We start from the raw sequence: 13,993 nt of genomic DNA, 5'->3' as shown, positions 1-13,993 counted from the left end.
TTTCAGCCCTATCCTGTGTATACTGAAAATAGATATTAGAGCAGATGTTTAAGAACATATAATTGATCAGGAATATATTCCTAACATGTATTAGTCACTTGGTGACATGGAAAATAGAATTCAGATACAGTCACTTATAAAACAGAAAAATATTCCTTTGTAACATTCTATGGGTTTCTATTATAGAACTACAGAATTCAAGGACATAGTGAGAAAACAGGGATCAGAGATTCATTTTGGATTATATGAAAACATGGAAAGCCTGAAGAAAAACTATTAAGTAAGAATCTGAGAAGGCAAGGAAGAGAAATCTTGGGGAAATATAGGTTTTACTTTCAAAGGCAGAAGAGATAAGTGAGAAAGGAAAGATAGTGTTCTGAGCCCACAATACAACATCAAGGACAAGCTCTGATTCAGAACCTCAAGATCTGAGACTGCATCTCAGATAGTACTTAGACTGTATGTGAATCAACAACGGGGGAAAAATGCAAAGCCAGAGTGGGTATGAGATCAGTATTTGGATTAGAACAGTTGGAATGGTCATCAAGAAGAAATTGGAATCCTAAGATAGGAAGATTTTTTAAGAGGACACATATAGTCGTAAATGAAGATTTTTTAAGAGGACACATATAGTCGTAAATGAAGTTAAACTATCAGACCCAAATAAATTATAGTCCAGAGAAATAATAGTGATGCTAATCATGACAAAAATAGAATTTCTGGAAAAAATCTGTCTCAGTAGCCTTAATGTAAAAAAGTCAGCAAAATACAGGCTGAGTTCTGGTAGAATTAGATTTATTTGTATTTGAAAGATCTCACAAAAATTTGGTTAAGTAAAACAGTGTCAGCTTGGAACTTTAGTCACATTAGGTAGTCATTCTCATGCAAAATTTTTATTAATTATTTGGAAGAAAATTTTGAAGTTTGGCTCAGTTCTGTTGACAGAATCAAATGAGAATAAACACAACAAATGACAAAGACAAAAACCAAAAATATTAGCAAGATGGATTATTCCTAGGATTACCACAGCATCTTGCCCTTGTGTCTAAATAATAGTAAAGTGTTCAAGTAAAGACTGAAGAAAATTGGAAACAAAGCCCTTAATATGAGTCAGCATGGAATATAGCTGTTTAAAAATAGATGATGTGGTCCTGGGATGAAATCTAATAAATACGTTTAGTAAAACAAAAAAGATGATAGGCCTGTTTTATTCTGGGATAGCCAGACAAACCATTGGACTGAGTTAGGTCCTTTCTGGAGTCTGCAGTGGCAAACCACATATCCAAAGGAGCCTGAGCAAGATGGTGGAGGAGGGGTGTCAAAAACCATATCATGCGAAGAACAGTTGAAGGAAATGGGGAGACTGAGCCTAGAAAAGGATTATCAGTGATTTCAAATCTCTGTTGGACTATTGTATAGAAGAGGAAATTACCATGGCTAATTCATTTCAATGTATGACAACAACCACTGCAATGATGTCAAGTAATTAGCCTTCAACTAATAAAAATAAATGGAAAAAAAAATTTAAAAAAAGAAGAGGAAATTACAGTTATTTCAGTTTCCCTTCATGATTAACATACAGTTATGAGAATGCCGATTTTGGTCCTATATATTGACATGATTTTCTAATGAATAGACATGTTCACAAACAAAATCTAGAAGTTGCATAGATAATGTGCTTCTTGCCACCACAGGTGATAAAGTGAAAACTGATTAACTTAGAATGTTAGAGTCTAAGAGTCTTGAGAGTTAGAAAGAACCTTAGAGATGATCTTCTAGTCTCATACTTTCGTCTTACATGTATAAAAACTAACCTAGAAAAAAGAAGTGACCTGTCCATGGTGTATAGGCAATACTTAAATCCAGGTTTTTTGACTCTAAGTCAAGTGCTCTTTTTACTACGTGAGGATATCATTATCTGATGAGGGCTTAGTCAGAAACCCTACTAGAAAGAAAGGTTCCCAAATAAGATTAACTCCAAGAGAAACCTGATTTTGCTGCCTGTTACACTAAAAAAGTATTCTTCCTCCTTCCTTCAAATGTGGTTCACTATGTTGCACAAATTCTTTGGCAAATGGTAGTGGAAGCTATTTATTTGCCTGTATCACTGTCTCTCACATTCATTTACACCACTTATATAGCCCAAATCATCTGCTTTGTATGGACTAAGAACTTCTTGTCCAAGCTATGCCATGAAATTCCCTGGGAGACTTTGATAACATCTTTTTCCTTTCTGGACCTCAGTTACCTCCTCTATTAAGTGAGAAAACTGGACTAAGTAATTTCTAATGGCTCCTTCAGCTCTGACATTTGATAATTCTACATTAAATAGCATTTCATTCTATTGAAAAAATTAAGTCACATAACAATTAACAGCAATACAAAATCATCTAATTTTAACATGTAATTTATTTTAAATAAAATATGTGTATTTATTTTAAAGTAACTTACTATTTCACTGACATATTTACTCTGAGTTACAGTTACCTTCCATGCAGTGTCACCTATTCTAATGAGTGATTCCATATAATGTTTGATAAGTACCTTTTATAAAAATGATAAACAAAATAGGACTAATATTTACACCAACCATGTTATAACTCTCTGCTAATGGATAGAGTAGTTAAAATTCCTGTGACATGATCTGGTCCAAAATATATCTGGGTCTATGTAATAGTAAGCAATGTTACCCTAAGGCTCTATTGTCCTTGACTAAAGCTTGATTTTGAAACAGTCAATCTTTAAAAGTCAGCATCCATATAAAAATGAGTCCTGACATTCCTCCCTGAGAGTTACATTTGCTGAGCTTGTGTTCAACTTTCAATTTTAATTCTGCCACTTAAAAGTGAAAATTGCCAAAGCAAACATTTGGTTTCAAAGAAAGTTATCTCTTTACCAAGTGAGCCAGACACCAAAGACATTGCCCTGTGTTAGTGAAATACTTCTTTTTATATCATGAAACTAATCCAGTTCTCCAAAACTTACTTTTACCATACTCTAGTTTCTCCGCACCAGAATCTTTGTTACCAAGAGTCATTTCTCCTGTTCAGTCATCTGTGTTTCCTAGTAGACCATGAAAGCCAGAGGTTTAGGAACTTCTGTTAACATTTAATCTCCATGAACATCACCTGAGCTAGCCATCATCTCTGAAAAAAAAATAGGACAGTTAGAAAGGAATGATGGCACACAATGATAGATTAAAAAGTAAAAGTGATAATATGATAAAGGCTTGGGTACATTCTCAAAAATTATGCTGATAGCAATGTAATATAGTGCAGGGGCCAGTCAATTTTTTCTGCAAAGGGCCAGAGAGTTAATATTAGGCTTTGTGGGCCATATGATCTCTATCACAACTACTCAGCTTGCCACTGTAGCATGAAATCAGTCATAGGCAGTTAGGCAATATATAACAAAATGTGCATGGCTATGTTTCAACAAAATAGGTGATAGAACAGATTTGGCCCATGGACTGTAGTTTGCCAACTCCTGATCTGATTAAATGACTCTGAGAAATGGGAGCTCAAATAATAGTTAAAGCATTTATTAGCCCAGTAACCCTAGGCCATTTACTTATTAACATCTTTCTGATTGTACTTTTCTGTTAAATAAGGAATATAGTATCTTGTAGGGCTGTCATGAGCATAAACTATCATTGCTACAAACTGAACTGTGTCCCACAAAAATTCATAAGTTGAAGCCCTAATTCCTGATGTGAATAAATATGGAGACAGAGTCTTTAGTAAGTAATTAAGGTAAAACAAGGTGATAAAGGTAGGGCCCTAATCCAACATGGTGCATGAACAGCTAGAAAATGAAAAATTGACAACAATAAACATATCTCAAAAAGGAAACAAAAATCATCCAAAGATATTCAAGTTCTCCTTTCAACAAAATAAATTAAGGGTTTGGATTTCTAAACCTTGGCAAATATGAATAAGATTGCAAAAAACATTCAGGCATAGGTTTCTGAGCAGACATAGGTTTTCAACTTCTTTCAGTAAATGCCAAAGTTCATGATTGCAGGATTATATGATAAGAATTTCTTAGTTTTGTAAGTAACTGCCAACATATCTTCTAAAGTGATTGTACCATTTTATACAAAACATGAGAATTCTTATTGCCTTGCGTTCTTTACAGCAGTTGGTATTGTTAGTTCTGTTTAAAGCCATCCTAACAGGCATGCAGTGGTAATTATTGTTTGACTAAGGGTGAACACTCTTAAAATAAAGAAAATAGAAGTTCCAAGCAAAAAAAAATTCATATATTATAATAAAGATCTAAATGGAAATTATAAAAATGAAAAATATAGTATCCAAAATAAAGACTTCACTGGGGTGGGCTCAGTAGTAGAATGGACATGACATAGGAAATCATAAATGAATTTGAAAACAGCATTGATTAAGGGCAATTATATAATCAGAATAACAGAGAGAAACAGATTTTAACAAAATGAACAGAGGCTAGTAACCTAAAAGGCCTAATTGTGTCAATGGAGTCCCTAAATGGGAGGAGAAAAAAGATTGGTAGATAAAATATATTTGAATAATAGTTGAAAAATCTTGAATTTAATGAAAGGCATAAATTTATAGATTCAAGAAGTACAGCATACTAGAAAAAGGATAAACTACAAGAAAACCATGTCCAGACACATAATAATCAAACAGCTGAAAATCAAAATAAAGAAAAAAAAATCTTGAAAGCATCCAGAGAAAAATGGCGCATTACATACAAGAGAATTTGCATAACTGGTGAATGAGAAACCACATAGGCCAAAATATAATAGAACATTTTTGAAGACCTAAAAAAGAACTGTCAACCTGGAATTCTTTGTCCAGGAAAGTTAAAGATATTTTCAGGTGAAATAAAACTAAGAGAATTTGTCACAATCAGATATAATTGCTAAAAAATTCTTCAGGCTAGAAAAAAATGATACCAGAAGGAAACTTGCTCCAGGAATAAAAGAAGATTGACAGAAAAGGCAATTATTTGGGCAAAATATAAGAGTATTTCTTTCCACTTAAATTCTGTAAAATATGTATGGTTCTTGAAAACAATTAAAACATTTGTCTGAGGATGGGTTTTAATATATGCAAATAAAATACATATGGCAACTATAATTTAAAGGGGGAGGAACCCTACATTTTACTTGAAGTGGTACAATATTAACTCTAAATAGAATGTGAAAAGACAATACATATATTGTTGTAACTTGAGCAACAACTAATTTATAAGTGTATATATAGGCAAAAAGATACATTAAAGTGGAATACTAAAAGCTATTCAAATAATCAAAAAGAAGACAGGAAATGAAAAATAGAAAAAAAGGGGGACAAACAGAAAACAATGAATACAAGTATATGTAGACCTAATCCAAGAAAAATAATGAAATATATAAATAGTGTAAGACCACAAATGAGAACATAGATTGTTAGATTGAATTAAAAAAAAAAAGAACTATATCCTCTCATTAAGACCAAACTATATGACTTCTATAAGAAACCCACTTCAAAGAAGAAGATACAAGCCAGAAAGATAAAGACCATTACAGTATACTAACACATATATATGGGATTTAGAAAGATGGTAATGATAACCCTATATGCAAAACAGAAAAAGAGACTCAGATGTATAGAACAGACTTGTGGACTCTGGGAGAAGGCGAGGGTGGGATGTTTCAAGAGAACAGCATTGAAACATGTATATTATCTAGGGTGAAACAGATCACCAGCCCAGGTTGGGTGCATGAGACAAGTGCTCGGGCCTGGTGCACTGGGAAGACCCAGAGGGATCGGGTGGACATGTAAATCCATGGCTAATTCATTTCAATGTATGACAAAAACTACTGTAATGTTGTAAAGTAATTAGCCTCCAACTAATAAAAATAAATGGAAAAAAAAAAAAGAAGAAGATACAGACAGGTTAAAAATAGAACACTGGAAAAGGCAATACCAGGCAAACACTTATCAAGAGAGAACTGGTTAACTATACTGATATGAGACAAAGCACATTTATATATGAGGGAAATCACCAGGGATAAAGAGGGATATTACATAATGATAACAGGGTGATTTCATCAAGAAGAAAAAATCCTAAATGTACATGCAACTAACAATAAAAGTTTTCAACTCCTGATTCTAGAGCAACTAAACATTCATATATAAAAAATAAATCTCAATCTATAAGCTATTACTTATACTTTATTTAAAAATTAATTCAAAATGAATCATAGACTTAAATACAAAATGAAAAAGTATAAAGCCTAGAGAAGAAAACATAGATGAAAAATCATTACATGCTTGTCTGGAAGAGTTCTTAGATATAATACCAAAGCACAATTAAAGAGAAAAAAATGACCATTTGGAATTTATCAAAATTTAAAACTTTTGCTCTTAAGAGGATGAAAAAATAAGCTTCAATCTGAGAAAAAATAATTACAAATCATATATCTGACAAAGGATTATATCCAGAAGAGAAAAAGAGTTCTCAGAGATCCAAAATAAGGAAAGAAAAAAACCTAATTTTTAAAATAGGTAAAACACATGAGGAAACATTCCATCAAATAAGTTATATGGATGGCAAGTAAGTACATGAATAGGTATTCAGTCTAACTAACTACTAGAGAAAAAAAATACAAATAAAGATCTTGATGAGATACTGTTACCCAGTCCAAGCTCACTCTGCTCACCACACAGGAGGCCAATGAGAGATGAGGTGTTGAGGCTAGGAAGAGACCAGCTGACTTAGAAGATGGCAGGCTAGCACCTCAAAAATGACCATCTTGTCGGGGCCTGCATATCAGATTCTTTTACTGATCTGGGGGGAGGTGAGGAGATGAAGTAAAAAAAAATAATTTACTTCCTGCAAATATCTCCTAGCCTCAGGTAGAGAGATGTGTTAGTTTAACTTCCTTACCATTATTTCATGGGTGGTGTGAGCAACTGGGGCTTTCAAACATTGCGGATGGCAATGGAAAATGGTACAGCCACTTTAGAAAACAGTTTCTGGTAATGTTTGATATATACTTCCCATGTGACCCAGCAATCCAGCTCCTAGGTATTTATGACAAGAGAAATGAAACTTTCTGTTCACACAAAAATCAATTGAGAATGTTTATAGTAGCTTCATTCATAATCACCAAAAAATGGAAACAACCCAAATGTCTATCAACAGATGACTTTATAAACAAACAGTGGTAAAGTCATACAATGGGATACTAATCAGCAATAAAAAGGAATGGGTTACTGACAAATGTAACATCATGAATGAATTTCAAATGCAATATATGCTAAGTGAAAGCAGTCAGACTGAAAAGGCAATGTACTCTAGGTATGACTTGATTCAGATGACATTCTGGAAAAGGCAAAACTATTGGAACTGAGAATGGATTGATAGGAGTTAAGAATGGGAGGAAAGGTTTGACTACAAAGGTACAGCATGAAGGAGTTTTCTTGGGATGGAGAAACTATTTCCTATCTTGATCTTAACAATGGTTTCACAATTCTATCAATTGTCAAAACTGACATAACTGTATGCTATAAAGATTACATGTAAATTTAACATATGCAAATTTTATTAAAAATTAGGGTGGAAAAAAGTGGGGATCATAGTTCCGTCTACATTTACATTCCAGATGAACAACATCTCTGGACAACTTTGAGTCAGATATAATCGCATGTTTTGTTAATATGGCTTTTATTTTCATTCTGGATATACTTCTATAATTTCTATGCTGCAAAATCTTGGTGGTGTTGATCATCAACTGGGCCAGCATAAATTAAATCTCTGGCCTTTATTTCTGTCCCCCTGCCCTGAGTAGATAATGGACTTCCATGTCTGATAAGGTACTTTGGCCTTTACTTCAACCTAGTAGACAAAATGCCTTCTACAAAGAGGGGCACAGCACAGCTCTCAATGTTTTCAGCTCTTTGTGAACAGGTATTTATGCAGAGTCACTATGCAGTATATTTATCAAGAAAAAAACAAGCAGTCCTAAAACTTGACGACTGGCAATTCTATCTCCTACATAATCAAATGAGAATATCTGTCATTTCCAGTTTTATTATAAACTCTGAAAATACTTTCAACTACTGCAATAACTTTCAGATGAGACTCTTAAGGAACTTGCTGCTGCTGCTAAGTCACTTCAGTCATGTCCAACCCTGTGCGACCCCATAGACGGCAGCCCACCAGGTTCCCCCATCCCTGGGATTCTCCAGGCAAGAACACTGGAGTGGGTTGCCATTTCCTTCTCCAATAAGGAACTTGCTACTTAAGTACTAAACCAGATTTTTTTCAGAGCCTGAGATTCTCTCAAGTAAAATTCCTTACATTTGTATATTGCTGAACAAGTTTTAAAATGCTCTCATGTTTAATACCATTAGGTTCTCCTAACACAACCCCAAATGCAGCTCCAGAAACTTAAGTGATATGCGCAAAATTACACAGTTCAGAAGTAATGCAGTTGGGCCCAACATTCAGCTCCTGGGACTCTAATGGAGTTCTCAGAACATTTCAATGTAAAGCAGAAAGTAATTTTAGATTCACTTCTTCTTGAAGCTTTGTTTCTCTTAATTTGGGAAGACAAATATGCTGAAAAGAATTGTAATCATTCTTGGATGATTAAAGAATGGTGCTTCAGGGTCTTCAGGGTCAGGGTCCTCAATTTCCTGACCATCACCTTTCGTGATACCCATGATTATTTATTATCAGGGAGAAGAGAAGAGTGGGCAGCTTGGAAGTTACAGTAGGGGTCCTGGAGACTCATCCCCCCACTGGAAGACCTCCAGCTTGCCTCTCATCTCAAGTGATGAGAGGTTCTTTGACCTCTGCTACAATCTCCCGGTTGAGAGGACTTTGGCTTAATTCTAGGCATGTCTAATTCCCCAGACACTACTTTAAGTGCCAGTTTTCCAGTTTTTGCATAATATCCTTCCCAAAGAGGAACTGCAGTCCCCGCATCGACTATTTATTAAGGGGCCAGAACTCCGACCTGTGCATTCTCAATTTAAGTCCTAGCCTACTTCCTAAAAAACTCATTGTTACACAAGTGTTTTGTTTTGTTTCTTTGAGGCATAATTGACTTATGGAACCATTTTGAAGCCTATTTTATTTCAAGTGACTACTAGAGTGCCGAGTATATTACAGAAGTTCAATACAGATTTGTTGCATAAATAAGTGAATGAATCAATGAAGTATAAAACATTCTTTATTTTAGGTCAGAAAGTTCATACTTAAAGGCATTTTGATAATTACTTGCTGCTAGGAGAAGGAAGTGGTGATCACAATCTCAAGGACAGTGAGAAATATCTGTAGGTGGTCAGGTAATTAAAAACAAACAAAAGCAACTGTAGCTATAATTGTGTTCTGATCCATACTAGAAGGGAAGTCAGCAATCTAGGATCATGGTTCAGTAAATATATTTTAATGAACATAAGCATTGAATAACTTTCATTTTCCCTATTTTTAAAAAATGACACTCACATTCTAATTTTCCCTTTAAAATCCTCTTGGAAACTTAAACTCACAAATGTTGTCAGTCTAAACAAACATCCCTGATTGAAATTTTCCTTCCTGAACACTCATTGAGGATTATGTGTTTAAGGGCTTTTTATAACTTAATCTGCATAACCTTGAAGAGTCTCTTCATCCTTTAGCTGATTAAAAATATTTTTCACAGCCCGTAAAGCAAGATATGACTCCATGCTATGTGTATTTAATAGAGGAAATATGCTTTACGTGCTCCATTAAGTCATTTGTGAAATTGCATTAGTGCCATGCCATTAGCACACCTCTTTCAGGCACATCTGTGGCCATCTTTTGACAGGTAAATTAACAGTTTCATCAATCTACTCAGAGATTTGTAATGACCTTCTAATCCAAAAAAAAAAAAAAAAAACCTTATCAGGAGTTACAAAGGGTATCAGACATAATCTTCAGTAGAGTATTGGAGAAATGAATGGAACAAGATGATATCATATTTCTTGATGGATGATAGTGGCATATTTTAGAGACATTATTAAATTATATTCACTGAAGAGGTTAAAAATATAAAAATATAATAGGGGGCGGATACAGATGATTGCAAGAATGATGTTTAAAATATGGTGACTTTTCTAAGATGCCAAAAAATTATAATAAAAATCTTGTTTCCGTAACAAGAAAATTGCTAAATCATAAGCATATTGTTAAACACTGACAGTATCCACACAGCTCGAGTTCATTTCTAAACAGTATGTGTGCTAAGTCACTTCAGTCATGTCTGACTCTTTGTGACCTTATGGACTGTAGCCCACCTAATTCTAATCTTTTGCTATTTATGAATGGATAGTATTGCAGCAAAATACTATCATCTTTAAGTCTCCTGCTCAAAGCTTTTACTATGATTAATTTTTCAGAGATCAGTTTCAGATGTGACTGCCCTCTTTCCTTCAGTTTTTGTATTTTTTTTCTTTTAACATTTACTGTAAGTGCATATTGTTTCAATAACAATAAATTATGGCAGAAACAACATTTCCCAGTGTGCCACTGTCCTAAATCATCTAGCGTATCTCCAGTATTTTTGCCATTCTCATCCCACTCCCACTTTATAACTTGTGCTTTACAAATTTTGGACTGACAGGTATAAAAATTAACATCAGCATCACCTCTTCTGTGTCTACCTCAGCTCAAAGTGCCCCCTCCTTCCTCTGAATTTTCACAGCACTTAATGTCTGTTCATCTCATAAGTGGCATCGGATACTAGTAGTAATAATTTCCATTATTTTCCCAGCTAGAGTGTAACTTATTTGGGGGCAATATGTAAGATGGTTAAAGCCTGGACTCTAGCATCAGACAGGCTTGGGGTCAAATCCTGGATCTGCCATTCAACTAGCTATGTGACCTTGGACAAGCTGCTTTATCTCTCCAAATTTAAGTTTTCTCACTTGTAGAAAAGGATGGCATTACTGCCTACATTAATATAACATCATGCCATTCCCACAACCACAGTTTTATCACTGTTTTCTAGGTAAATGAAACACTACAGAAATATGTGGATGACCAGAAACAAATTGTCTTACTTCAGTGTACCTTTCAAAACATATTGATAAAAATTCAGATGGGATAAATATTTTTTAATTCTAGAAAATTGAGTTTCAGTCTCAGCTGCCTAAGACCACTCATGAATCAGAGCCCGTCAGGAAAGTTATCATACAAGAGTAGGTTCTAGAGTCAGACAACATTTGCTTACATCTCACCTCTGCCACTCATTATCTGTGAGACACAGGATAATTTGCCTATATTCCTTAAGCTTCAGTTTTCTCATCTGTAAAATGGGGGTTATAATAATATTAGATACATCATACCATTACTGTAAGGATTAAATGAGTTAATAAATGTGATTCATTTGGAATAGTACCTGCATGAAGAAATTATTGTCAGCAATTTTTGTTGTACTCATCTTTCAAATATGCTGAATTCTCAGTTTTGAATCCTTATGAGAGGAACAAATGGTGTGTATACAGGAAAAAAATACTGTGGGAAATCTCATAGAAGAAGGAATAATCAGAGTGCCATCGTCATTCATAGTTCCAAGAAACTCACTGAGTCCCCAAAGCTTTAAAAGTCTAATCCTAAATTCTTTCATTTTAGTTCTTTACATTCAGTAGTCCATGCATTTTTCAGAGTGATGCAATGAGCAATATTTTTTTATCAGTTTCAAATTATGTTTATAGTTGATTCATTCTCTAAGAACCAGATCAAGATAGAGCCCCAACTTTTACAAGAACCTCACCATGCCAGCTAGTCTTCTTTTTGAGATACTACAGTACTTTATCATCTAAAGCAGGGGCTGGCAAAATATGGTCTCTGGTTAAATCCAGCTGCCAATATATTCTTGTACAGACTGTGAGTTAAGAATAGCTTTTATATTTTTTAAGAATTATAATAAAAAATAATGACCATGTGTGACAGGGGATCATAGGTACTCTGCAAATTCTAATGTATTTACTATGTGTTCCTTTACAAAAAGAAAATTCCTGACCTCTCCTTTTCTGTACTCATTTGGCACTTCATCATATACAGTCTAGAGAAATATCTTGTGTTCACTGCTACTGGTAGATAATAACTGTAATATTCATATCATCATTAGGTGTTTACAGTGTTTTAGGCACTATGCTAAGTATTTAACTATATTATTTTAGTTTTAACTACGGCTCTATGCATAGATAATAATTTTTTATGTATATAATATTTTAATTTCCTCATTTTGTAGATGAGGAAACTGAGATTTAGAGTAGAATACATCATGCCATGGTTACATGGCTAGCCAATATTTGAACTTAAATCTTACTCAAAAACTCACATCCTTTTTCATACTGTGGCCCACTGCTGTTGTTTTTGTTTTCTTCAGTCATTTAAATTAAGTGCATGTGTTTAAACCTAGATTATAAACTCCTTAAAGGCAAAAGCCATGTGTCTCCCACGACAGAGAATGCTACATACACAATGGCTATCCAATACATAATTACTAAATGCAAAAACAAATGAATGTAACTCAGTGTTTAATCTTTCACAGGCCTACTGAGCGATATGCTACTAAAGAATATAATCATGCATTCATAAATTAGGGATATACCTAATACTTCATTGCTCTTGTTAGTGCTCAGTGGCTCAGTAGTAGCATACTTTTCTGTGACCCCATGGACTGTAGCCCACCAGGCTCCTCTGTCTATGAGATTTCCAGGCAAGAATACTGGAGTGGGTTGCCATTTCCTTCTCCAGGGGATCTTCCCAACCTAACTTTCTCCAAATCTTTAAATAGATCTTTCTACTTGGACGTTTATTTTCCTATGCTAAAATGAAGCACTGCCTGGAGTTATGTTACACATAAGTTTTCTTCCTTCCTCCCTTTCTCCATTCTTCCCTCCCACCCTTCCTACCTTCTTCTTCCTCCTTCCCTTCTTCCTTTCTGTCTTCCTTTAAAAAATATTCAGCATGCTGCTTAATATATGTAAGTTAATGAGGTGGACAAAATAAGCACGGCCCATGATCTTGTCTAAACTGCAATCTAGGTTCTTTGGTTCTTATTTATATATATATATATATATCCTAGTTGGATCATTTTCAGGTTTTGGAGCATCTAGATGTCAACTGCAATTACCTTCTACTTGAAATCCAGGTAAATTTGGCTTGAAAGGCCAGTTGCCACGTGAGTCTAATGTACTCCTCTAATATTTCTGCATATCCTGGGAATTTAAGTTTTTCATAATCCTCTCTGGCACTGATTTATGGCTTTTGCTGTATTTTCTTTTCTACTTTTCTTCCTGTATTACTGCTCAGTCTCCAACCAATCACCAGAGATCATTTCTTCTCCTTCATTCTAATCCAACTTCCCCTTTCTTCACCTCACACAGTGGCATTTGTGTGAGGCAAGTGGGTAGAAAGATTTAACTGAATATCTAGAGGCAGTGAAAGTTGAACTTCTAATAAGCAAAGAAACAAAACATAACTCATACTCTTATGGAACCCACAGTCATTTTAGGGAACACATATATTGAAGTATCATCTGTAAGATAACACAATGGTGAAAACAAATTCCTAACATTAAAGATTAGTTTTAAAACTTATGTTATAGCCATTTAATGAAATATTAAAGCTATCATTTAAAAAATTATGTGTGTTAGTTAGCAGGGTGAGCCGATATGTGTATATCATGAAAAGATGGCTCATGAGAGGTCAGTGAGTGACTTCTGTATACTTTGAACAACATTCTAAAAATTATACGCCAGTTGGGCAGAAGAATAGAGGGAAATAAGAGCTTCTCCTGCTTTTAAAGATTTTTTTGATGTGGACCATTTTTAAAGTTTTTATTGAATTTGTTACAATATTGCTTCTGTTTTATGTTTTGGGTTTTTGCATGTAGGATTTGAGCTCCCCAACCAGGGATCAAATCTGCACCCCTGGCTTTGGAATGCAAAGTCCTAACCACCAGACCTCCAGGGAAGTCCCAAGCATT

The 13,993-nt window shown here is 34.5% G+C and overlaps 1 long non-coding RNA gene across 2 annotated transcripts in view; it reads right to left on the bottom strand.

Annotated features, from left to right (window-relative positions):
- Positions 1–13,993, bottom strand: part of LOC139033972 (uncharacterized) — a 623,512-nt gene that overhangs the window by 514,401 nt on the left and 95,118 nt on the right. For both annotated transcript variants that reach the window (XR_011486448.1, XR_011486447.1), the window contains one exon: positions 2,986–3,146. This is a non-coding gene — a long non-coding RNA (uncharacterized lncRNA). The remainder of the gene's footprint in view (positions 1–2,985; positions 3,147–13,993) is intronic.

The sequence above is a fragment of the Odocoileus virginianus genome, unplaced genomic scaffold (assembly GCF_023699985.2).
Source record: "Odocoileus virginianus isolate 20LAN1187 ecotype Illinois unplaced genomic scaffold, Ovbor_1.2 Unplaced_Contig_12, whole genome shotgun sequence".
NCBI lineage: Eukaryota > Metazoa > Chordata > Mammalia > Artiodactyla > Cervidae > Odocoileus > Odocoileus virginianus.
This window is presented reverse-complemented; position numbering and strand designations above follow the sequence as displayed.